Source organism: Prionailurus viverrinus, chromosome B1 (assembly GCF_022837055.1).
Source record: "Prionailurus viverrinus isolate Anna chromosome B1, UM_Priviv_1.0, whole genome shotgun sequence".
NCBI classification, from domain to species: Eukaryota; Metazoa; Chordata; class Mammalia; order Carnivora; family Felidae; genus Prionailurus; species Prionailurus viverrinus.
The window spans coordinates 198,234,422-198,260,545 of record NC_062564.1 but is presented as its reverse complement, the minus strand read 5'-3'; the positions used below and the strand labels follow the sequence as shown (position 1 = coordinate 198,260,545).

Here is a 26,124-nt window from a genome sequence, read left to right as displayed (position 1 = left end):
ACTCTGGGGAAACAGAGGCACTTTGTTCCTGAAACTCACATGGTGTGACCTGCTCGTTGTGTGAAGTGTTAATATTTTGCTTCGTGCTTGGTTCCTGGTGCTGCTGCCAACAGTAAGAAAGCTTTTGGGGAGTTTGCTGTACATTTTGTGAAAACTGCATGGAACCGGGCCAGATGTCAATGTGTGAATCAGAGCATTTCTCTAGAATTCGTGACTGTTCACTTTATGCTTTAGCAACGCCATAGAAGCTAAAATATCTGTGTTGGGAAAGAATGACGTCTGCTTTCTCGTCCTCATTTGGATGATAATATCACGTAGCCTGTGGATGATGATGGCAGTCAATGATTGCTTTCTCTTGTAACTGCAGTGAAACTCTCACATCATGACAATGAGGTCCTTAAAGTCCAGCAGTTTCTGCGGCCTTCCCCATGGAAGTAGTTTACGCTCTCGCAATGAATCCAGAGGTGTTAGTCTATTCTGTTCTGCTGAGTGCAAGATTTGCCAGTTCTCTTTTTCCCTTCTTTTTTTCTTTAGTTTTTATATTTTTCAACATTTCCCTAAAATAAAGGTAATCTTGGGATTTATTGACTATCACCTAAAGAAATTATTTACATATAAATTAATGGTAAAGAGAGAATTCACTTAATATTTATTATCTATGTAATTGTTATGTGTATTTTGTAGTATACAACTATTATGTATGATATGTATGTTATATAATTATATACAGATTATATACATTATATACATTGTATATACTGTATATGAATACTGTATATACATATGATGTATAGACAGTATATACATTATATACAGATATATAAATGTATATAATTATATATTTTATAATATACGCATAATAATTATGAATATGATGTTGCACATTATGTAGAAGGTATAAAATATATTTTCACTTATATATTATAGAATAAAAATATAGAAAGAAAAGTACATGGCAAATGCTTGATTCTCTTCCTTGTCTACCCCACGTTTTATAGGAATGTTTGAATAAATTCCCCACGTGGAACACATATTACTCTCACCAACTTTGGGGAAATGGTTAGATCTGGAAAAAGTAAGGAGTGAAGGATGCAGACTGGATTGGGGGTGTGGCTGAGAACAAAAAGTACACATGTCCTTCAGAAAGACAGAGTCCTTGAGCAGGCCAAGAAGAGGAAGCAGAATGAGTTATAGCTATTTTTTTTTAACTATTAGGAAGTGCTGTCCCAAAACAAAGCAGAATAGCCAAATAGTATCACAACTGGAAACAGGAAGTTGGTCTGGGTTACTATTCAATAACCATTCAATAGAGGTAACGGGAGGGGCATATTATAATAAGAAGCATTATTTTAATGATGATGATCCATGCTTTTATAAAGACTTTGGCAATTGGAAACCAACTTCAGATACATAAAGAAGTGTGCCGATGTCTGTAGATTACTTGAAAATGCATCCCAAAAGAAGATGGATTGGTGAACAGAGTGATGGATAGAGGGACAGGTATGCAATAAAGTAAATGTAGCAACACGCTCATCATAGACTTTCGCTATTATACAGCTATATGCGTATTTACCATAAAGTTCTTTCAGCTTTGCTATGTGTTCGAAAACCTCCTAACAAAATGTTAGACAACAGTGACTTCCCAGACTTGACCCCAAGCAATTACCTCTGCAATCTCGGGAGTTACTTATTGTCTTCCTCATTTCCTTCCTGAGGAAACTGAGGCTCACACAAATGGTGTGTGCGGTGGTAGGTGTGGCAAAGCCCCTGGGACATGGCGGGAAGGTACGGGGGCTCTGCTTCCGGCTGAGTTCCAAAGTACTTGGATTGCTGGAGTGGAACAGGCTCAGGCTTTGGAACGTGCTTATGCCCAAATCTCACCTTTCCGCTTTCTGTATGATCTTGGGAAGTGCCATGTTGGAGGCTTTGAGCGTGTGTCTCATCTGTCGAAGGGTGAAATAATGCCTTATCAAGGGTACTGTGGATGATAAACAAGAGAACCTATGTAAGCCGGTGGCCTGCATGTTTCTTTAAAACCCAGATATACATCTGGTCCTTCCAGTGTCAGGGTCAAAGCGGCCCAAAGCAAGGCAGGAGGAAATTAAGGTTAAATCGGAGATGTGAACTAAGGTGCTAATCTTGGATGTTGGATTTCCAGGGCAAATACCAACGTTTCTTTATTTGTAAGGCCATTCATTCTACAGATACAGGACCCCTTTGATGTTTCCTGTTGGGTAGAATGACTCATCATGCCATTTCTTACATCCTGGCATTTTTGGTCATATTTGCATTATTTCTGCTTTCCTAACCTGCATGCTTGGCATCTTACAATTAAGTGCCAACAGCAGGTGTTTGTCCCTCTGTTTTCATTCCTTTAATCTCTTCTCTGCGATTAAAAAAAAAAATTAAATGTTTTTATTTATTTTTGAGAGTGAGAGAGACAGAACATGAGCAGCGGAGGGGCAGAGAGAGAGGGAGACACAGAATCCAAAGCAGGCTCCAGGCTCCGAGCTGTCAGCACAGAGCCTGATGCGGGGCTTAAACTCACAGACTGTGAGATGGTGACCTGAGCCGAAGTTGGATGCTCGACCGACTGAGCCACCCAGGCGCCCCTCTTCTCTGTGAGTTTTAATAAAAATTGTGAATGATGGTCCAACCCAGAGCTGGCTGACCTCATGTTGCTTTATCACCCAGCACTGTTTCTTTCTCCTCCTCCCCTCCAAGCACCGTGCCTGTAGCTAAATGTGATAGAACTTCCAGTTTGGATCAAGGCTCTTGTTAAACTTCTTAGCAAAGTCTGGATTCCAATGGCTTGCATTTCACTTGTGAATGGGAAGAGAATTACCTCCTGAACTTGCAAGGCTGGCCCACATTCCTCACTTAAATTCTCTAAAACTGTGTCATCTGTTCAACTGCTTTCACGGCCAAACCCGGAGCCCGGTAGTGCTCTCGGGGTGTTTCCTCTAGACTAATCAGCCATTATCACCTCCGCCCCCACCACGCACCCTCCCTGTTCCTCTCTCACCTTCGGGTCACGAGCAAAGATTTTCAACATGGCTCAGAACCATCTGGGGAACTAGCTGAACAGACTGAGATCAGGGATTCTTCATTAAGGCTGCACCCTAGAACACTTTGAGGAGATCTGGAAACTGGGACCACCCAACTCCCTGAGAGCTCCACCGAATTTATCTGGGTGGTGGTCATGCTTTAGTAATCAGAAAAGGTTTCCAGGTGATTCCATTGAACAGGCAAGGTGGATAACCACAATCAAATGTCTCAGAAGTGGGGGCAGGCCATGAAACAGCATTCCTTCCCAGCATTCCTCACCCCCTTATATTTCATAGATCTAAAAATGTGGTCTTGATCATTTCTAAAATGGGAAAAATAAGAGTATCTGCATGATAGTGTTGTGGTAAGGAGCAATCCGTTTAAAAACGCATGCCAGAGGGGCACCTGGGTGGCGCAGTCGGTTAAGCGTCCGACTTCAGCCAGGTCACGATCTCGCGGTCCGTGAGTTCGAGCCCCGCGTCGGGCTCTGGGCTGATGGCTCAGAGCCTGGAGCCTGTTTCCGATTCTGTGTCTCCCTCTCTCTCTTCCCCTCCCCCGTTCATGCTCTGTCTCTCTCTGTCCCAAAAATAAAAATAAACGTTGAAAAAAAAAATTAAAAACGCATGCCAGTAACATAGAACATATTTTGTAATTTGTTCTGATTGCTTATGATTTAAATCTTATTTATTGGGGGGAAAATATAAAAAAAGGAGGTTAATTGACACAGTCTTATAACTAGTTAATCACATAATAAACACTTGAACTCAGGACTTCTGTCACGTAATCCTCTTTTTATTCCCATTTTTTTCTACCACACTATCTACCATTTATTTGCCTTAAAGAGTAAATTGCTAGGGGTGCCTGGTGGCTCAGTCGGTTAAGTGGCCGACTTCAGCTCAGGTCATGATCTCATGGTTCATGGGTTGGTTCAAGCCCCACGTCAGGCTCTGTGCTGACAGCTCAGAGCCTGGAGCCTTCTTCGGATTCTGTGTCTCCCTCTCTCTCTGCCCTATACCCATCTGGGGAAGCCAGACAACAAAGGGGCTGGCAGGCCATAAGTTTCTAGAAGATCTGCTTACAGACGTGCCAGCTGACGTAGTGTGATGGCACAGCATCAGTGCGAGACAGTGTGAGCGCGTAGCCACGTCCCTGTATCCCAGTGGTCTACAGGAGACCTTGGTACTCCACATGCCTGGAAGGAGACCTGATGTTCTCGAGAGCAAAGAATCAAGCCTAATGGGGTCCTAAGTATGGGGTCTGTAGGATCATCGACTTGCGTAGGTGCTCTCAAAGTGGTCAGGGACAGTGCACCTCCAGGGACACTAATTCACAGGAGACAGTGATACAGACATTGCTGGCATGAATCTCCAAGGATCCAGAGGATGTGTTGTGTGGACCTGAGAACTTCTCCCAACACACAGTTTCTGTGAGGACACCAATAAGCTCCTCTGTACACCCCTAGGGCATCTTGGAAAGGAGAGGATAGGGTGGGAGATGGGGGTGGGCAGGAAATCAAAGACTGAGTCTTACCTACAAGGACACTTACATTATTGCTTTGGTGAAAGATGGCTCGATCGTCCTTGACTTAGATGACACCCCCCTACCTGGAGCAGCTGATATTTGAGAGAGGGGTCTAGTGAAAGATTCATCATTTATGGGCAAAATAAAGGACATACATTTTCTCTAGCGAAAGACACACACACACACACTCACACACACAAATATCTTCTTAAGCAATTGGCATATGTGACTACTTGTCTACATGTGCTTGACATGTAGCTATTTTAAGTTTCATGTTTGATAGTGTTCCAAAGACAACATCTTAAATCCCAGATGTTCTGGTGCCTGACCATGAATAAAGACTCAAGGAGGTCTAATCTGTGAAGTTCCCTCAAGCATCAACTGTGATTTGAGTAATTTTCGTTTAGCCTTAAGTTAACTCTTTCGGTTGTCATTAGGCATTTCTATTTTTATCATTTGAAAATTGTGTTGTATCTTCTCTAACTTTGGCAGAGATAATGATACTAATGTTAGACTCTTTGGAGTTTTTGTTTGTTTGTTTGTTTTTTAATTCATATAAATAAATGTCGCTTTGGCCACCAATCCAACAGGTAAAGGGTTTAATGACTCAACACAGAACATGTGTATTAAATACACCATGATTTCCCTTCCGGACTGAGGAAGGGCCCAATAGCCATGCACATCTATGGTTTATACCTAAAATCTTGGGTCTAACTCCTGTTTTGTCATTTCCACGAATGGTTGATCTTGGACAGTGGACTCTGGCTTGTTTACGTCATCTAAACTCATCTATAACTTACCTCTAACTCTAACTCATTGGGCTTCCCTAAGGGAACAAACGAAGGAAAGGATGTAGCATGGATAGAACATTGTGAACATTATATTCCTCCTTGTCTCTTGTCCCTAGAAGAACACAGACCCTCACACAAAACAACTCAGGAGGGTGGACGCCCAGAGAAATGCTGGAAGAGGTTTTCCTTGTATTTTCTTCTGCCTCTTTCACCTGTTTAATTGTTTGATTTATTTCAAGCTGTTTCATGAGACTGATTAGCTATTCGCTCATTCAGCTCTATCATTCACCACACATTTTCACATTTTCTTTTAACACCTACTGTGTGTTAATCATGGGAGTAGACATTGTAAGTAGGTGGATGAAAAGTTTATCTCTGGCTTTTGGCAGAGAATGGAAAGGCGGAGGCACGCCCCAAGCCAAACACAAATATGCTAAAGGCACTTGGTGAGCAAATTGTAAGGGTAAGCTTTGGGCAACTCAGTCACACAGAAGGAGACTTTAAGGAGGTTAATTAAACGCAACTTAAGCAAATTCACAGAAGTTTCTCAGAGAAGGTGCTGGTGGAGCTTATCTCCAAAGATGAGTTTGCAAGATTAGGCGATACAGAAGCATTTTTTTTTTCCTCGAGAAGAAACAAAGGTAGAGTGTTGGAATGTAGAGGGGGAGGTGGTTTGTGATAAAGAAAAGGTCTCCTGGGGGTGCCTGGGTGGCTCAGTCTGTTAATCATCCAACTCTTGGTTTCCGCTCAGGTCATGGTCTCGCAGTTGGTGAGTTCGAGCCCCGCACTAGGCTCTGGGTTGATGGCGCGGAGACTGCTTGGGATTCTCTGCCTGTCTGCTTCTCTCTCTCTCTCTTTCGCACACAAATAAATAAAAAAACGTTAAAAAAAATAAAGAAAAGGTATCCTGAGTTGGGTCACAAAGGCCCTTGCATTCCCAAATGTTTATTGATGGACAGGCGCCCTTTAAGAAATCCGGGATCCAGCACTGACTGTGGCAGATGAGGTTTCTTTTGGGGCTACGATCGAGATGAGAGGAGACTGAAAGCAAAAGGTAGGCCTGAGCTTTGGAGATACTTTGAGACTGTCACTAGTTTGCTGGGGAGTAACTAGGACAACGACAAGAACGTGATAGATGCTAGGGAAAGAGGACAGAGGGCAAGTGAGGGCAATTTTTCTAGAGCGGGGCCTTGAATCCAGAGGAGCCGTCCATGTGAAGAACTGAGGGAAGGGCATGCCTAGAAGGGGGAATAGCATGTGCAAGGGCCATGAGGTGGGTTAGGAAAGAGCCTGGTGTATGTGAGAAACTGAAAGAAGGTGGCTCACGGCCGGAACTAGGAGGTGGAGGAAGGGGCAGGAAGTCAGGTTAGAAAGGCCGGTGGCGGTGAGGTTTTGCAGCAAGGGAGTAACATGACCTCATTTTCAAACATTTTCAAAAATCACCGTGATGGCTCCACGGAGAAGGCACCATTGGAAACAAGTGCGGCCCGGGGAGCCCGGGCAGGAGGCCGCGCTGTGGTCCAGGTGAGGGAGGTGATGACAGCCCGGACAGTATTATTTTACTGAGCTGCTCTGCGAATGGTGAAAAGTGGCTGTGAAGTGACACCACTGTCTCCCTCCAGGCTGCGTGAAGGAGAAGAAGGAGAGGGGGAGAAGCACACTGCTAGAAAGCAGCAAGAAACGAGTCCCCAGTATCTGGATTTATTTCCACGTGTTGACAGTTTGCCATGACGTCGCTCCGGTAGACAGTCTGAACCAACTGGACGGATGATATCGCGTTTTCTATAGATAAACTGGAACACGTTGTCAAGGTCACTCATCTAGGGTGAAACCTAAGTCAAACTTGAGCCCAGCCTGGGTGCCCCACAGAGCTCCTTTCATGATCTCGCGGTTCCCTTTCCTCCTACTGCGATGCGACACATCACGGGGCTGCTGTCTGGGAGGCTGAGACAAGCTGCCAAAGTGTGGTTGGTAGGCGAGTTCTCTACAAACCCCTCAACTTTAATGCTGCTCAGTGATCCCTCCCAAGGCCAATAGCGAGTAGCTCTAAGGGTTTGTGATCAGAGCAGGTGAATTCGCGTGTGGTACGTGCAGCCTGTCTGCCACGTTTCTTCTCGGAACCACAGCACCACGTACAGTGTTTTCAATTATGGAAGAGAGAAGATGGTCGGGGAATAAGAGTCCTCGATTTAGAAGAGGAGAAATGGTAAAGTTCCAAAGTTCTGGTTCTCTGTGTCTCTCCAAACGATAATACAGAATACAGAAAAACTAGTGGAGTTTGGTGAGATCCTATCACCGACTTACTAGGCAATTGGCTGACTTCTTCTGAGGTATCATTTTTGCATTCAGATGTCCTAGAACATCAAAAACTTGGGGTGGGGAGAACACATAGCAGTGCCGCCTGGGGAAGCATCGTAAAAATCCCAGGGAGCCCGAGTAGCTGTTTGCCGAGACTGATAATTACCAGCAAGCAATTGTCAATACTCCGAACGTGGCAAAAGACAGATTCGCTAGAGCTTGCAAAGTCCTGATCTATTATGTAGACTAGTGTGTTCATTTGGTGCACCTCCTAGCGCCCTGAAAACGTAAGATTTTAAACGTTATGTTGTAATTTTGTTGAGGATTTTCTCTTTAAAAAAAAAATACTGTTTCTATTTGCCATGGCTGTACTGAAGTAGCCAAGAAATCAGAAATACGTGATAACATTTCCATTTTAAGACTCTTACCTTACTGTATGTTTGGTGACAAATGCATACACCCACAGATGAATGGTCACACTGGCCTCATCCGGGGTTGCAAGATGACCTTCAGGACTTCACGCTCCAGTAACGCACATGTGGAGATGATTCTACTTTACCGAAAGAAAGAAAAATAATGGAACGCCACCACCACAACGATTTCATTCTTCAGAAGATATATATGCACACATCTATGTGTGAGTTTTTAAAATAGTTTCAACTGATTTTTATATCCTCCTCTGTTGTGACAGCACCTGCACCTGTTCCCAAACAAAAGCACAACGAGGGTTCAGGGGTCGGGTGCCATTGCGAAGCAAGTTAAAATACAAGAACAGTGTTTCTTGTTCCTTAAATGACCTACCACACCCACCACTAACACAACTGAATAAAATATTATGTAAGCTTCTTTTTTTTTAATTTTTAAATGTTTATTTAGTTTTGAGAGTGAGAGAGACAGAGCATCAGCGGGGGCGGGGCAGAGAGAGAGGGAAACACAGAATCCGAAGCAGGCTCCAGGCTCCGAGCTGTCAGCATAGAGCCCGACACGGGGCCTGAACTCACAAGTCGTGAGATCCTGACCTGACCCAAAGTTGGAGGCTTAACTGACTGAGTCGCCCAGGTGCCCTATTATTTCATAAACTTCTTAAAGCCATCCAGGGTGCCTGGGTGGCTCAGTGGGTTGAGCGTCCGACTTCGGCTCAGGACATGATCTCTTGGTTTGTGAGTTCGAGCCCGGCATCAGGCTCACTGCTGTCGATGCAGAGCCCCCTTCAGATCCCCTGCCCCATCTCTCTGCCCTTCCTCCACACTTCTCTCTGTCTCTGCCTCTCTTTCTCTCTTGCACTCACGCTTCTCTCTCAAAAATAAATAAACATTGAAAACAAATTCTTAAATCTATCTAAAAGCTTACAAGATATCAATGAGTTATTGGGACCCACTCGAGGAAACATGGGACCCCGGTGAGCAAAGAGAGCATTGAAACCATTCTGCTCTGACACTTGGGCGATCTCTGAGCAGTGAGAGCATCCTATTCCATGGTCTGTGTGGTGTGGGCTGTATCCTCCTTCGCTCGCTCACCCTGCCCGATCCCTTACTTCCCCTTCCTGAAAAACGTGGCCTTCCCAAAGAAAGTCCCCATACCACATCCTTATCTTGGCCTCTGCGTTAGTGGGAGCCCAAAGACACCTGAGCACCAGGAAACATGTACAAGGATGTCGATATCAACATGGCTTACTGCAGATCGAACCTGGAAACAAAATGAATGTCTATCAACAGGGGAATGCATATGTAGCCCAGTGTTGGCTCATTTCATGCAATGCCATGTAGCAAATAAAAAGGAATGTTCCAAACAACACGAATCTCACAGACATAATTTTGAAAAAATAAAGGCAAGGCAAAGAATAAAAAAGAATATATACGGTGCTATTTCACTTCTTTAAAGTTAGAAAACAGACAACACTAAGCTATATTTTTAGGGATACATATAGGTAGGAAACTATAAAGACAAGCAGAAAGTGATGATCATGGACATTAGAATGAATCCACTTCTGGGGAGAAGAAGATGATGGGGAAGAAGGGAATTTGGGGTTTTTGGCCACAGTCTACTAGATAATGGGTACATGGTTACATGAGAGCTTGCTTTGTGATTACTGATCACATTGCATCATTATTTTATGGTATTTTTTTCTACATGTTTCATATTTGACCCTGTAATGGATTAATAGATACAACAGGAGTTAAGAAATGGAGGCCAGGGAAAAAGAGGTATTAAATAGTATTAGCTGCTCTAGGTCAGTCATATTTGGAATTATTTTGTTCAGCTGAGCAAACATTGATTTCATGTTTTCCTACAGTGGTTTTACATCTTTTTGGCTGGTATCCACATAAACTTTCCTGTAATTTTGGCGGTGATGCTATTAGGGGGATATAATGATTCCCGTTTAATGAATGAGGAAACTAAGACGTTGAGAGGTTATCTAATTGCCCAAAGACAACTAGCTAGCAAGTGGGAGAGAAAGAATGAAAACCTTTCCTTTCCAGCAGTACTTCAAGCCTACCTGGGTGGTACTGAACCTGTATCCAAATTTAAGGTCCCCACGGTCTTTGCCCATTTTCACCAACTTTCCTTCCAAGCCTAGAAGGTGATACGGAATCCCAAAATAAGACCTGCTTGTGATTATTAACAAAGAGGAAAAATCCTTCTAAAATGCCACACCCAGCAGATAGGAGGCCAATCCTCACTTCCCTGTAAATCTAGCAATTTGGATCATTTCCTAGGATTTACCCTGAAAGTGCCAGTCCTACAGGGGAGTCAGTTACCAGTCTAGAACTGTCTCTAGCTTCCTTTTCTTTGGAGCTTTCTAAGAATGACCATAATCAGCTGTATTGGGCATGAGGGTTGCCAAGTAGAAGCTTCGACACATGCATGAATGCATGATTTTATGTGAAATAGACACACGGCCTTGGATTTGATGATAGGTATGTGGTCAGGAAACTGGAAGATCAGATATGTGTAGTGATTCTTTGCTACTTAATGAATTTGTCTATAACCTACAAACAATTTAAACTGTTTAATGAATTTGTCTATAGCCAAAAGCATGCATTTAAAGGAAGGGAAAAGGAGGGGTAGCCAGAGAGCTAAAGATAAAGGTATCAGCACCTCAGGAACTGGAGGCAAAATTTTTTGAAACGATCATATAATATGTGAGGATTCTGTTTGTAATTACTGTTTCACACCCCCCCCCATATATATGAGAAATTCTATGGAGAAATGTGCTGACATTGTATTTAATCCTCATAGTAACTCTAAGAGCCCTGCAATACTATGTTTGATTTTACAGATAAGACATTCTATTGTAGAGAATTTTGGTGATTCCCATGTTCATACAGCTCCTGAAGTTAGAGATTCCAAACCTAAGTCTCTCCAAGTCTGTCCTTTTACTAGCAGTGTGAACAAGGTCAACACATACAAGTTCTTAGACCCATCCGTTATATTCTTCCATTTCAACAACCAAATTTATTATTTTATGCATTTTAAACTTTGTCCATCATAGTTGGTTTCTTTGTTTTGTATTGTTTTGTTTTTAAATCGTACAGCTGAAATTCCATACAGAAGAGCATGCATAGATGTTGTTCTGGATGTACTCTAAACACCATCAGACAAACTGATGGCTGACTACAAATGCACGATCTAGGTGAGTTACAGAATACAGAGAGAGAATCCCACCCCCTGGGGGTTCTGATTCTATGTTTGGGGATGTGACTTGAGAATCTATATTTGTCAAGCCTTCCTGGAGAGTCTGACTACAACTGGATTTGAGAACTGCTATCTCAGTGTTGTTCTTTTTATACCTTTATACCAACATCTTTCTCTTTGGTTTTGCCCAATCAGGATTCCTACTGTTTTGCTCTGGTTGGGTCCTTGGGCTTGAGGAAAGGTAATTCCGCACCCCCCCTCCCCGATTTCTACAGAAATCTACCCTATGACACCTGGACATTGAGCTTCTATTCAATCATTGGATACTCCTATTTCTATCGTGACCTAACCACAGAACCTGTTACCGGCTGGCTTTAATCTACATTGCTGGGACCCCTTCTTCATCTGCCCACAGCCTATCTAAGGAGGACATTCTGTTTTCCAGGAAGAAATTTTTTCAAAAAGTAGATAATTTATACTTACGCTTTGTTCATTTAAGCAAAGCGACAACAATCTATTTCAAGGGGTAGGCAGCAATTGTTGGATGTGACAAAGAATGTAGGAATTGTTCCAGCTAGCGTCCAGGCCTGTCCAATCTGAAAGCTGGGCAATTTCCATAATAATTGGCAGATAACGTATAAAATATCTGTCTATCCTTAATTATTCAGGTTAAGAAGGAGGCCGCATAGATTTCCCAATGAATATCAGGAGAGGTGACATTAAAAATATTTAACCACTAGGATGTCACAAATTGTGTCTGAGCGGAACAGACGTTGGTATGGCCAGCCATCATGGCCACTGGCCATAGTCTTGGATATAAATACTTCGTCCAAATAGGAAATCATAAAATGTGGAATCATTTATCTAAGTGTAAAAAAAAATCACGCAGAATTCCAAGAACTGATATTATCAGTTTTCCTTTCTTTTAATCCTCATTTTTGTTCTGTCATAATACTGCATAAATGAATTTTCTGCATGGCTTTTGGGGTTGGAGGGTGGTGTTCCTTGGTTGATTTGATCACGTGCCTTGGTATTAGAGATCAAAAATCACACAAATGATTTAGTCTAATGAGAATCAAGTCGTCTATTCTTATTTTGAAATTGATTTCATGGATTCATAGATTTCTTGATTATCAGTACTGAAAGGGCCTTATTTAAAAATGAAGGGATGGGTCAGGGAAACAAAGGGCTCATGTTCCCCGTTAATCCACGAAATAGTGGGGTAACAAATACCAGAAGCCCGATCTGCTGACTTGTCACAATTTGCTGCCCGTTTAACAGAGAGATCATGCCTTTTTTTCCCCCTTCAGCCTAGTCATTAATTTTCAAACTAATAGACAGCATTTTCCCATCACATTTTCTAGACAATGGCAATTTAAAATGTTTGGTTTTTATGTTCCCTCGGTAAGAATCTTTCTGCGTCAGAAATGGGCATGCTGAAAAAAAAAAAACATAATTAGTTATCTCTGCATTATTCAGATCACCAACTGCTGAAAAATTCTGCTCACCCAGGGAAATAATCAAACGATTCATTAATAGAAGATAAATAATGAATAGAGCATAAAAAAATTCACATACATTTGGAATATAATATTTTTAAAGTTCCAAATACTGTTTTACATGGGGGAAATGACACACAGGCCTTCTAGGCAGATCCGTGTCTTTTCGAAAGAGATGTCAGTAAAGCCTCCCCCAGAGTCTAATAAAACCAACAGTGGCCTCACTGAGTGTAAACACCACCATCACAAGATGACATAGACTGTTCAAATCCTTCCTTCCTTCCTTCCTTTCTTTTTTTTTTTTTAAATTTTTTTTTTTCAACGTTTATTTATTTTTGGGACAGAGAGAGACAGAGCATGAACGGGGGAGGGGCAGAGAGAGAGGGAGACACAGAATCGCAAACAGGCTCCAGGCTCTGAGCCATCAGCCCAGAGCCCGACGCTGGGCTCGAACTCACAGACCGTGAGATCGTGACCTGGCTGAAGTCGGACGCTTAACCGACTGCGCCACCCAGGCGCCCCATTTCTTTCTAATGTTTATTTATTTTTGAAGCAGAGAGAGACAGAAGGTAAGTGGGGGAGGGGCAGAGAGAGAGAGAGAAAGAGAGAGAGAGACAGAATCGGAAGCAGGCCCCAGGCTCTGAGCTGCCCAACGCGGGACTCGAACCCATGAGCCTTGAGATCATGACCTGAGCCAAAGTCGGATGCTTAACCGACTGAGCCACCCAGGTGCCTCAACACTGCTCAAATCCTAAAGTTCTTTTATTAGATGACTCTGACCTTTCCTTCATCTCTTCCTGCCTCCTAAGACTGCGTAAGATGCTCACTTTCATGCATCTGTAACATGCTCGTGTTCCTCCTTATATGGTATTTCCAACACTATAATATGATGCTCTGATATACTTATCTGTATCCCAGGATAGACTTGAGCCTTTGTCACAGAGTGCCTGATACATAATAGGGGCTCAGTAAATGTGTTCTGAGTGCAGAAACAACAGAATAAATATTCAATGAATATGCAGTAAATATTCAGTAAGTATTCAACTTGGTGATATCTGGATCCAATTTCAAATGGACCATCCATTTAAAAGTTCCTGCCCCCCTTCAGTGCCCGCAGCAACGGAAGTAGGTGTTTTCTTTCCCGATTGTTCATGATAACAATAACCTAGGCCTGGAGGTACAGAATTATCGTGTAGAAACTATCAGAAGCTGCATGAGAACAAAGCTGAGACAAACAAAGAAAAAAGTTTTTTAAAAGCCCAAGTCTGAGAGAGATGTCACTGCTCCCATCCGCCTTATTTAAGCATCTGGATTCAGCCACCCCTGAGCTATAGGTACTGCCAAGTTTTTCAATTATATGAGGCAAAAATTTCCTTTGAGCCTAAACCAATTTGAGCTGTGTTTCTGCCCCGTCACTTAAAACCAAAAGAATCTTGACTCACCGAGAGAAATACCAGGGATGGGAACTTGGCTAGCAGTTGAGTATTTTCCTCCTTCCAGAGTTGAACTTCATGCAATACAGAAATCACTCTGTAAGGGACTGTGGATATGCTTGGGATAGAGAGCAACAGGGGAGTCCGTGTGCCTTGGGGCTCATTGCCCAGCTGGCCGGCGATACAACTCTGAATGTGGCTATAATATAAGCACTCTGCAAAATGAAGTAGCCAATATTCCATCCTGGAGAGGTTTTTTGTTTGTTTTTGTTTTTGTTTTTGTTTTTTGTGCATGTTCACCGACCTTATTATTATTGGCATGCTCGTAAAAATTTTACATCAAATGAATCATAAGATGTTTGTGAATAATACATTCTATCATTCTTTGGATAACTTATGTTATTTCTATTACAGTAAAATAAATATACATAAGTAGTGGGATAGGATCCATCCACGTGTTAGCCAAAATCTTGTCACCTAAACCAGTGATAGGCATCTTCACTTCACTGAAAAATCAGTATCAGAGATGCACATATAAAGTTCCACGGGAGCACAAAGAACAAAGAACGGGCGTCCATCATGAGCACATTTGCACTTGAAACATTCCCTCTGGCAGAGGTGTGATGGACAATTTGTGGGATTGAGTCTGAGGCTGTGATTCCTCTTAAGAAGCTATTGAAAATGCCTCTGAGTATTGATCAGTGACTCATCTAAAATGGTATTAGTGAGGACGGATCCAGAAGGGGTAGGTATGGGAGATGTTTAAAGGCTAGGTGATCATGATTTGGTGCCTGCTTAGGATGAAATGAACACACAATAAGAATTGGGTCATTGCTTGTGTGTCATTAACCAGGGAAGGGAATCAGAGGAGGAAAAAAGTGTAGGGATGGACCAGGGGAGATTAAAAGTTGTTTCTGGGGACAAAGAGCTTGACTGACTCATGGTACACTGGGGTGGAAAGCCTTATAGACAGTAGGAAATGTAGTCTGGATTCCTGAAAATGCTGTTTACAAACAAGTACCTCAATGTCAATGAGCACATTGCAAGAAAGGCTTAACTACACGATTCACTTTTGATCCTCCACTGGTTGAGACCCACCCCTATTCTTGGAGATGATGTTATCATGATGATAACATGATAGACCAGGAATTCTTTCTCCCCAAATGTCTTGGAGCACAAGTCCCCTTCTGGGGGTTGGAATTTTGGCAGGAACAGAGCACTGAATCTAAGTGCTAAAAAATAACTTACTTTTCACCTGCTCTCATTCCTTAGACTGGTTATCACCCTCATCCTAGATAAGAGGTAATAATAATTCGATGATAACTGCTTATAATAACTCTGCAATCATTCTGTTATTAAAGTAACAGTAATTAATAATTGTTTACTCTGCCTAGTCCTTTCGATTTCAAGGTTCTGTGTAGTTTATAAAAACACTATTATGGGAACCATCTCATGTAGTCCCCATAGGAATAATGCAAGTAATGTTTATAAGGCCAACATTTTTGATCAGCAAACTGAGAAGCAAATACTTGCCTGAAGACGTCTGCTAACAATCGATGAAATGTCTTCCACTATGGCCTTTGGCATGGATTCTGGAGCTGCTCTCTTTACCAGCTGTGTGATCCCAGGAAAGTTCTTAAACCTCTCTGTCTTTCAGTCGTCCCATGGATGTCCTACTCCCTGTGTGGTAGGTTTGTCGTGAGGAAACAGCAACAGACCCACATGGCAAGGTAGAGACCCACTCTTAGTGCAGACGGTTCTTATTAGGGTTCTGTTGGTATTTGAGAGGAGAGCAGGTCTCCCTTTGGGACTGTCTGCTGGATCAACCTTTCAACCCAGGGTTTCAATTCTGAACCAGGCTGCCCCACCACACTGGGAGCACTGGGCCACCCTCCGTCTTGGTGGCTCCCTTCCTCCCCCATCAGTATCCCCTCTGTCTTAGGACTCAGGCACTCCATCATACTGGCTCGTTGGCCGTCTTTTCTCCTTGCCCAAGCAGCCTATGAGCCTCTGCACGGTCAGGCTTTCACCTTGGTCCCTGCCACTGGACGGATGCAGGCACATTGCGGGCTCCAGCATGACAGCTCTCGAATGAGATATATTTTGCCGAGTAGACACAGATATGCTGTAGGCAGTGGTGGGGCCAGCAAGGTGACAGGATGAGAGGGGCCAGTCCTTTCAGGCTTCTCCTCAGAAAAGCCTGCAGGGGTTAGACACAGATATAGATGTACAGATATCTATGTTGATATAATGTATTTATGCACTTGGAAATTTGGTACGTGAGGAAAAGTACAAAGAAAAAAGTCTATTCTCCAATCATCTAGGTTTATCTTTATCAATATACCTAACATTTATTAATTATATATAATATATAATAATTGGCATATAAAATAAAATTATATATACATATATGTGTGAGTGTATATACACACACATGTGTGTACACACACACACACACATATATATATACACATGCGCATGTGCACACACACAGGTTCTATTCTAAATATTGTCAATATATTAATGTATCTAACCCTTACTCTTCTACGTTATAGGTTCTATGGTCATTCCCATTTTACAAATGAAGCACAGAGAAGTTAAATTTACGTTGCTCAAGGTCACACAGTATTTTGCTTTTTAGATTATGTGCGTATAGACAACAAACCATATGAACGTGGATTTTCTTGAAAATATATAGATTCATGCATTTACTCAACATTTTTAAAAGTAGCCACCGCGTGCAAAACACTGTTCTAAATGGTGAGGATACAGACAAAACAGCAAGAAGGAGCATGGGTTTTTTGGCACATGACGGTGTCTGTGGGGTGTGGGGGTAAATCACGTGCATCCTGGAGCCAGCCTGTCCATGCTCAAGTCATCGGGGTGGTGCTTACTAACTGTATGCTCTCCTGCGGGTAACTCCATCTCTTCATGCCTCAGCTTCCTCATCTGTAAAATGGGGAAAATCACAGTACCTACCTTTAAGAGTTGTGCTGAGTAATTAGCGAGTAAACACACGTGGAGTTCTTGAACAGAGCCAGGTACATGGTGAGGGCTATGTGTGATTTTACCTTCTGGAGGGAGAGGGAGAGAATTAAGTATTTGCACAAATCGGTGCTCTGGGATAACCCAACTGCAACGATCTCCCAGAGAAGATTTGGGTGCTTGAAGACTGTGATGGGATAATCATGGATCTCATGAGAAAGAAAATCTAGTCCTTACAGGGGCAAGGGGTACTTAATGGGTAAGTATGCTTCACATGTGACAACAGAGAGAGAGACTGTCTGTGGGGTTGGGATGTGTGGAGAGGTGGCCAGGGGCCAGGTCCTACAGAGCTTGATGAACCAGAATTTGGATATGATGCTAAGGGCCATGTGATCCTGTAGCAGAGGCTTAATTTGACCCCTACACTCATAGCTCTTAGGGTTTTGGGCTGGGTTTGGGAATTATGTTGACATGAAATAGATTGCAGAAAAATGCAAATTTATGTAATGTAAGTTTTACATGTCATGGCAGCCCTTATAAAGACATAAAGGCACAAAGAAGCACTTAGAGTTGAATGGTTATATTCCGAACTGGACAAAGAATAATAAACTGTGGAAATGTATCAAGGCAAAGTTGCTGAGACAAGTGTAGTTAGTGGGTGGAAAAGTGGCTAAGAGGGTTAGTTTGTACAGATTTCTCCCAGTTGCCAGCTCTTGGTGATAAGGATGTTACTTTCCCCTGGTAGTGGAAAGACCACTTTCCCCTCCTCCTCCTCCTCCTCCTCCTCCTCCTTCTTCTTCTTCTTCTTCTTCTTCTTCATTAACATTTTTAATGTTTATTTAATTTGAGAGGAAGAGAGAGAGAGAAAAAGAGAAAGTGTGTATGTGTGTGTGTGTGTGTGTGTCTGAGTGTGTGTGTGTCAAAGACAGAGCTAGAGCAGGGGTGGGGCAGAGACAGAGGGAGAGAGAATCCTAAGCAGTTTCCAAGCTGTCAGCACAGAGCCCAATGTGGGGCTCAAGCTCACAAATTTGATCATTACCTGATCATGATGAGCTGAGATCTGAGTCAGATGCTCAACTGACTGAGCCACTCAGGTGACCCCCTTTTTTCTTTTAATTTGAGAGAGGGAGAGAGAGAATGGGGAAGAGGGGCAGAGGGGCAGAGGGCAGAGGGGCAGGGAGAGAGAGAGAATCTAAAACATGCTCCACTTCAGCTTGGAGCCCAACTCGGTACTCGATCCTGGGATCAAGATCTGAGCTGAAATCAAGTGTCAGATGCTCAACTGACTGAGCCACCCAGGCTCCCAGAAGACCTCTTTCACGGGGGGGATTATCTCCTGCTTTTAGAAAGAAGAAGGGAGTGTTGGAGCATCCTTTCAATACCTGTTGTTGTTCAAGAGCCTTTAGCTCCAAATGAACGTTATGTCCAAGTGGCATACTGACGGGGGTGGGGGTGACATGGTCTGCCACATTTCAATGTCAATGCAGGATTTTCATCATGACGTGACATCATATGATTTATCTTTAAAAGAGTCCCTTGTGTTACCTTCAGAAGAATGGCCTGCAGGTGGGCAATATTGGAGGCACAACAGTAAGCAGGGGCTGCTGTACTTATCCAGGTGGGAAAGGGTGGCGGCTTGGTTTATTTACAGGGGTAAGAGTGGAGACTGAGAAGTGGACGGATTTAGGGTATGCTTAGAACGCAGAATGGGCCAGGTAAGAGCACAGAAAGGGAGACAGACTGTAAAATGTATATAACTCCTGGAATATGGGAATAGCAACTGACCAGATGGCAGTGCCTGCCATGAAATGGGGAAGACTGGCTACCAGGTCCTTTTTGGGGGAGACAGTCATGTTTCCTATGGGTGTCTTAAAACTGAGGGGCGCCTGGGTGTCTCAGTCAGGTAAGTGTCCAACTCTGGCTCAGGTCATGATCTCACAGTTCGTGGGTTTGAGCCCCGAGCTGGGCTCTGTGCTGACAGCTGGAGCCTGCTTCAGATTCTGTGTCTCCCTCTCTCTCTTCCCCTCTCCTGCTCAGGCTCTGTCTCTCTCTCAAAAATAAATAAACATTACAAATATATATATTTTTTTAAATTGAGATGCCAATGGGAAATCTAAGGAGAGGGGTGCTTGGCCAGCTTAGTTGGTGAAGCGCGAGCCTCTTGATCTTAGGGTTGTGAGTTCAAGCTCCATGTTGGGTGAAGAGACTACTTAAAAATAAAGTCTTAAAAGAAAAAAATCCCTGGGGCGCCTGGGTGGCTCCGTTGGTTAAGTGTCCGACTTTGGCTCAGGTCATGATCTCATGGTTCGTGGGTTCAAGCTCTGCGTAAGGCCCGCGTGGGCTCTGTGCTGGCAACTTAGAGCCTGAAGCCTACTTTGTATTCTGTGTCTCCCTTTCTGTCTGCTCCTCACCCACTCGCAATATGTTTCTCTCTCTCAAAAATTAATAAATATTTTTAAAAAGATTAAAAAAAGAAAGAAGAAACCCAAGGGAAAATGATGAATAGATAAGCAGTTGGACATAAAGGCTGGAAATCCAAGGATGCACTAGACAGGGGGTACAGGTGGGGATATAGCCTGCTTGGGATTCTCTTTCTCTCTCTCTCTCACTAAATAAACAAACAAACGAATATTTAAAAACAAAGAAACAAACAAACAAAACCCACCTAGAGAAGGTGTGTGGATGAGAGGAGGCAGAGCTGAAGACTGAGTCTTTACATTTAAAGGACATGGAAAAATGCTTTCCCTGTTCCCTGCAAAACCAGTCTCCTTCCCCCTCCCCAAGGGTAATGACTAGTATGAATTTGGTACAACCAGTGGGCACTTTTCAAGATCATTTTAATAAAATTGGTATTGCAATATTTCACAAATATGGAATCTTTACGAAGGAGAATACCACAAGTGTATCCAAGATATATGTTAAGAAATAAAACTTTCCTTCCCAGGAAAGCATAACCCCTAAGCTCAATGTGAGCTGTTACTCTCTGCCCATGGTTGATGTAGTGTATCTTTGCCGTTTACGTTGGTTTGAATATTATTTAAATACTCTCCTGAAATGTCCTCTATAAGAGCTTGCCTTTTTCACTTGTCATTTTTGTTTGTGAGATTAATTCCCATCGATGTATAGAGGTGTAATGGATCGTTTTCGCTGCTATATAGTATTCCCTTTTCTGTCCTAACACTTTTTCTCATAGTCAAATTGCTACGTTTGAGTTTATTACAAACAATGCAGACGGGGGCATTCTCACGCATATCTGTTCTGACACAGCAAGCAACATTTATCTGGGAGCAAAATTTGCTGGGTCATTGTGTATTTGCATCTTCCACTTTTACAGATAAAGCTGCATCACATTCCAAATCAAATGCACCGATTTATACCTGTACCATTCATGTTCAGGGTTTCACGTGGCTTCCCATCTCGATCAAACCTTCCAGTTGTCAGACTTTTAATTGCTTGCCAGTTTCGGAGGTGTAAAATGGTATCTTGTTGAGATTTTTAGCTTGTTTTTCTCATGTTACTAATGAGGTTGATCATCTTTGCATCTTTGCTCTTTTTTTTTTTTTGGCTGATGTGTTCAATTGTTAGCAAAATAGCTCTTCGTGTTTTTGGCCGTTTTTCTATTAGACAACTTGTTTTGTTTTTCTCGCTGGTTCCAGAAATTCTTTATAAAGGTTATATGTGTGGTCAATAACTGTTCCAAGTCTTTTTTTTTTTTCTACTCTACTATTTTTGTTAATGGTTTATTTTAATAAAGGAAATAAAGTTTTTATATTTCCTGTAACTGAATTTATCAGTCTTTTTCTTACTTGTCATGTTCAGAAACACTAAGTAGAGTCCTTATTTATGAGATCTTACTGGCATAATGATATCATATATCTTCTTCCAAAAGTTTGAAAAGTTTCCGTTCACGAGGTCCAGGAAGCATCGTCTTCCTTTCCTTCTGCTCAGCTGCAAGGTAAGTCATACTGACATTGAGGTTGGAATTTTTCTTGTCTATATGTTCACTGAGAATGCGGCCCCCTCATGTCCTGGGCTTCCGTACCCATTCTGTCTTAGCTGTTCATCATGGCAGGCCCAACATCTTGCTCTGTCCCTGTGGACGTCATATTCAATAGGAAGCTCACAATAACCAGAGATTGGACGATTACTTCCAGGTGGCTACCGGCTTTCTTGACAACTCATCACTCAAGATTCGAGATCCTACTCTATTTCCAGGCCGGATTGTCACCAGCTAGATCCCAAGACCTGCCTTTACCATTCACCTGCTGGTACCCATTGACCTTTGTCCTACATTTGCCTTGTGTTCTTCTTTCCAGCTTATCTCGTAACTCAGGCAAAGGAGCCTACAGGCCTCACATCCCGTTATGGAAACTGAAACGACCCCTCCGGCAATAATGGCTGCCTGAGGAAAAGACCACCGGCAGACCAGTTTGAGCTAAACCCCTGCCTCGTGCATACACACGTAGATCATGGAGTGACGTCTCGAATGATCAATAGCCACCTTTACCTCATTATGATACTAAAGTCTCTGCCCAAGGAGGAACACAGCCTCATTCACAGAACGTCCGATGTATGTACAGGGGTCTTTCCTTAAGGTGCAGGCAGTTGCGAGGTCTTACGTTCACCTAACTATTCATCCCAACTGTAAATAGAAGGGACCCACTCACACCCTTGCTCTGGGAGTCATGGCTTTGGAAGTCACTCCTCCCATGATCTCCTTATTTCCCACAGATAAAGTTTCCTCTGTGCGACAGCCCTACGTAGTGTATCTGAGTCACCAAGCAGTGGACTCACCCTGGTTCAGATACAAGAGGATTTCTAGTATTTTCTGGCAATCTTGATTCTTCATTTAAACAGATATTTAAAAAAAATTTCCTGTAAGTTTGTTTCTTAGCAAACTATACCTTTTGTTTCTTTTAAAAGATCTCTGCATCACCATTTTATCACAAACAGATGTCCCATGACTGTTTTTTTTTAACCTTTAAATATATGTGTGGTAGAAAATACATGGTTCATTTATTTACTTGCTTACATAACTTTTAAAGAATGCTTTTTCATTAAAAATAAGTTTTAGGGGTGGCTGGGTCGCTCAGTTGGTGAAGCGTTTGACTTCAGCTCAGGTCATGATCTCACAGTTCGCGAATTCGAGCCCCACGTTGGGCTCTGTGCTGACGTCTCAGAGACTGGAGCCTGCTTCTGATTCTGTGTCTCCCTCTCTCTCTGCCCTTCCCCTGCTCATTCTCTCTCTCTCTCTCTCTCTCTCTCTCTCTCTCTCTCTTCCTCTCTTTCAAAAATAAATGTTTAAAAAAAAACTTAAAAAAAGTAGAAATAAAAATCAGCTTTTAGGATCTATCCACTCATGAGTGTGGTTCACTTCTTACCCTGATGAATATTTATTATATTAAATTAATCCCCCAAATGTGTGAAATCTTAGTGGAAAAATTTAATGGAAAACAAGAGTCCTTTGAAAATTTGTAAACAAACGCATTCGAATAAACCAATTTTCAGCGTCTCTCCTCTTAGATCTATACACCTACATAGAGGAAATCTTACACGTTGCAAAAAAAACATTGTTTTCCTGCATTGCTGGTGTTAATCATGAGCACCTCACCCTCATTAAATTATCAGTCTTGTTTCCTTGTTTTGCTTCTTCATGATTCCCAATTTCTTACTTCATGCCCGTATGCTGTTCCCAGCTGGTTCTTGTGAAACTCCATCAGAGCAGATAATCAAATGTGTGGCATGTATCCTTATTGTGACCTTCGACCCAAACAGCTCATGGGACAAGGTTCTGGATATGGGTGCAGGATTCCTGCCTGCATTACTATGATCACCAGAACTGAGATAGCTATCATCTTATTGAACACCTACAACAGGTCAGATGATGTACCGAGTAATTGACGTTATAAGGAAAAAGGTTTTGAACTCTGTTTTCTTGGTTAAAAAAAAACCCTGAAACTCAGCAAAGTTAGACAATCCGGTCCATACTACAAGTGCGGGTTTGTATTCAGTGCTTTCTGACATTTTACACAAAATTGCACGGGAGCAGATATCTGGGAACCAATGGCTTCTGAGTATTCTATTCAAACACAATATTTTCTCAATCATTCTGCCTGAAATTTGTCTGAGATGGTGTTTGTTTTTTTAATTTTTTTTTCAATGTTTATTTATTTTTGGGACAGAGAGAGACAGAGCATGAACGGGCAAGGGGCAGACTTTCTGTCTGAAACAGAAACGGAAACAGGCTCCAGGCTCTGAGCCATCAGCCCAGAGCCCGACGCAGGGCTCGAACTCACGGACCGCGAGATCATGACCTGGCTGAAGTCAGACACTTAACCGACTGCGCCACCCAGGCGCCCCTGTTTGTTTGTTTGTTTGTTTGTTTTTTAAAGGACTAGGCAATCGTGTTTTGCTGGGTCAATCTTCACAGATTGCACTTTCAGTGTGTGTCAGTCCGTTGATGCTGCATTACAAGCACCCCAAAACCAGAGGTGTAAAACCATGTTTGATTGATCTTACAGCACCATGGGCTGGAGAGATGTTCCTTCGGGTCTGATTTCTGCTGGGCTCTCTAATGCATCGGGGGTTAGCTGGGAGACGAGCTGCTGTCTGGAGCTAAGATGGTCTCACTCAGATCCCTGGCAGCTGGTTGGCTGGCGGCAGAGATGCCTTGGTTCTCGCCACACGGTCCCGCCTGACCCAACAGGGTAGCTTGGGCTCTTCCAACCGGCAATTTCAGGATTCCAAGACCAGCTTAGTGGGCAAGCCCCAAACACAAGTGCTTTCAAGCTTCTGCTTGGATGCACTGTGCTTCTGCCCCATTGACCAAAGCAAGCCACGTGGCCAACTCAATTTCAAGAGGTGGCAAAATCCACTCCGCTCTGTCACAAAGCAAAGCAGAGAGCGTCCAGGCACAGGGGGGATTTTGTGGCCAGTTCCGCAATGGATCACAATCGCGATTTGCTATTTTTGTTTTATTCACGATTTCACACGCCCTGGAAATAATAAAGCTGTGATGATCGCTCCACGCGAACATGCTTTCTGCCAAAGTTTGGAGATTGCTTTCTTCAAAACATCTTCTGTGGGGGTGTTACAGAAGAATCATCAATCCCTCTGGTTTCAGTTACAAAAAGAATACTCTCAGGGCTTAGTGCTGATGGGAACCTCTCTCCCTCATTACCCATAAACCATTTGTTTCCTGTATCACTTCAACTGTGAAGAAACTGATCCTATCCCCTGCTGCATATGAAAGTTGGGGTCAAAGTCTATGTGATGGTGTCTCACTGTGATTCTGTGGGTTTACCGACTTCCACTCACGTAGGTGGGTGTAGGCTTCGAGTTGGAGTTAGTGTCTTCACCAATTTTCTGATAATAGTCATAATAGCCTCTAAACAGGTTTTATACATTTTTACATTGCCTTTTCTTTTTTTTTTTTAGTTTTTATTTTAATTCCAGTTAGTTAACATATAGTATTATACTAGTTTCAGGTGTACAATACAGTGATTCAACACTTCCATACATCACCTAGTGCTCATCCTAAGTGCCCTCCTTAATCCCCATCACCTATTTAACGGGGTTTATATTTTTAAAGAATATGCTTTCTAGATTGTTCTGGAATTCTAGCATATGTAACTTTTAATTCACCAAAACTTCATATTGTGTTGCCACAAGAAAACAAAAGCAAAAACAACCCAGAAAACAAAACGAACAAAAACATCTCCAATATATATATATATATCTTCTAAACACCAGGCAATTTATCCATAATACATTTCACCCTTGTTTTACCAATTACTCAGAAGAAAAGCACAGCTGAGCAGTTACATAATCAATTTGAAATCAGCTTTATCAATTAAACATGTGAAGCTCAGGTAGGTTTGTTACCTGGGCACATATTTAATCTGTAAAATAATTTTGTTCATATCAAGATCAACATGTTACTGTAAATACGAAATTAGATTATGGACGTGAGAAAGCTTTGCAACACCAAGAGTAAGAACATTTCGAATCCTGAGAGTCGGTGTAGTTTGGTGGAAACCTACAGAGACCTGGGTTTATAATCAGCTTAATTGGAGTGATAGAGGAGGGGGGGAAAAGGAGGGAAAAGGCATGTGTCTCTAATTTTTAACTCCAAGTTCAGCTGTATAAACATTTTAGGCACCTACAGTCCGCCAGACAGAAATTGAACTGGGGATTAATGGGACTTAAAAAAATGTGACTTCTTCCAAGAAATTAAACACCTAACGTTCAGTCCTTGGACCAGAGTACTTTCTTTCAAATTGTGCCTGCAATAATGCCTTTAAAGCAGCATTTCCATCCAGAGACTTGGTAATGGGTCATGGCTTGGGCAAGGAAACACACAGGTGTTAATTTTTAGTCACGTGTACCACGCCAACTCAGGAGAGTGAGCAGAGAGGATGGCCTCACGGGTGGACCATCCCCCTTCCTTTACACGGATTTCTGATTTATCACTGGATGCCAGCCTGTACGTGTACAGACAATCCCCGATCCCATCTTTCAGCACAGATATATTTACCTAGCACAGATATTTTTCTTGTTCATTAACCATTCATGAACATTTCTCCAAAGGTACATTGCATTATTCATACACAAATAGATGTTCAGGAACTTAGTAACTGTTATCCGGGACTCGCTGCTGCAGGACGGGGAATTTACCATAGATCTCCGTACCAAGAGCACCGGCGGAGCTCCCACCTTCAACATCACTGTCACCACGACTGCCAAGACGCTGGTCCTGCTGATGGGCAAAGAAGGTGTCCACGGCGGGATGATCAACAAGAAATGTCATGAAATGGCCTCCCACCTGCGGCGTTCCCAGTACTGACCTCGTCCACCCCTCTCCCCCCACCACCCCCCACTGCTTTTGCACCCCTCTCCTTCCCATACACACAC

At 42.7% G+C, this 26,124-nt stretch overlaps 2 long non-coding RNA genes across 2 annotated transcripts; one reads left to right on the top strand and one right to left on the bottom strand.

Annotated features, from left to right (window-relative positions):
• Positions 1-2,112: 2,112 nt before the first annotated feature.
• Positions 2,113-25,971, bottom strand: LOC125164159 (uncharacterized). Its single transcript, XR_007151656.1, has 4 exons — positions 25,849-25,971; positions 19,973-19,979; positions 19,568-19,574; positions 2,113-2,125 (listed from the first exon to the last, which is right to left on the bottom strand). It is a non-coding gene; the product is annotated as an uncharacterized LOC125164159 (long non-coding RNA).
• LOC125164158 (uncharacterized) lies at positions 10,604-26,124 on the top strand. Its single transcript, XR_007151655.1, has 3 exons — positions 10,604-10,613; positions 15,588-15,592; positions 25,874-26,124. It is a non-coding gene; the product is annotated as an uncharacterized LOC125164158 (long non-coding RNA).